This window comes from Corvus brachyrhynchos, unplaced genomic scaffold (genome assembly GCF_000691975.1).
Source record: "Corvus brachyrhynchos isolate BGI_N302 unplaced genomic scaffold, ASM69197v1 scaffold618, whole genome shotgun sequence".
Taxonomy (NCBI): domain Eukaryota; kingdom Metazoa; phylum Chordata; class Aves; order Passeriformes; family Corvidae; genus Corvus; species Corvus brachyrhynchos.
The window spans coordinates 15367-16116 of NW_008239314.1; positions in this window are offsets into that span (position 1 = coordinate 15367).

Sequence of the window (750 nt, forward strand, 5' to 3'; positions counted from 1 at the left end):
CCAAGGAGGAGGACCACCGTGCCAAAGGTGGGGGACTGAAGGGGACTGTGGGTTGGGTTGAGTTGGGTTGGGTTGGGTTGGATTGGGTTGGGTTGGATTGGGTTGGATTGACTGAGTTTGGTTGACCCAGGTTGGGTTGGGTTGGGTTGGGTTGGGTTGACCAAGTTTGGTTGACCCAGGTTGGGTTGGGTTGGGTTGACCAAGCTGAGTTGAGTTGTGTTGAGTTGAGTTGTGTTGGGTTGAGTTGGGTTGAGTTGGGTTGGGTTGGGTTGGGTTGAGTTGGGTTGGGGCCGCTTGAGTTGAGTTGGGTTGAATTGAGTTGAGTTGGGTTGAGTTGAGTTGAGTTGCATTGAGTTGTGTTGACTTGAGTTGTGTTGAGTTGAGTTGTGTTGGGTTGAGTCGGGTTGAGTTGAGTTGGGTTGAGTTGGGTTGGGTTGGGTTGGGTTGAGTTGAGTTGGGTTGAATTGAGTTGTGTTGAGTTGAGTTGAGTTGAGTTGCGTTGAGTTGTGTTGACTTGAGTTGAGTTGGGTTGAGTTGAGTTGAGTTGAGTTGGGTTGTGCCGGGTGGCCCCCCCCACGTCCCCCAGGGCTGGGCATGGAGAACATCGGCGGCATCTTCGTGGTGCTGGTCTGCGGTCTGGTCGTGGCCATCCTGGTGGCTGTCATGGAGTTCGTGTGGTCAACGCGGCGCTCGGCTGAGACCGAGGAGGTGGGGGAGGGTCTGGGGGGGTCACTCCGAGGGTCTGGGGGG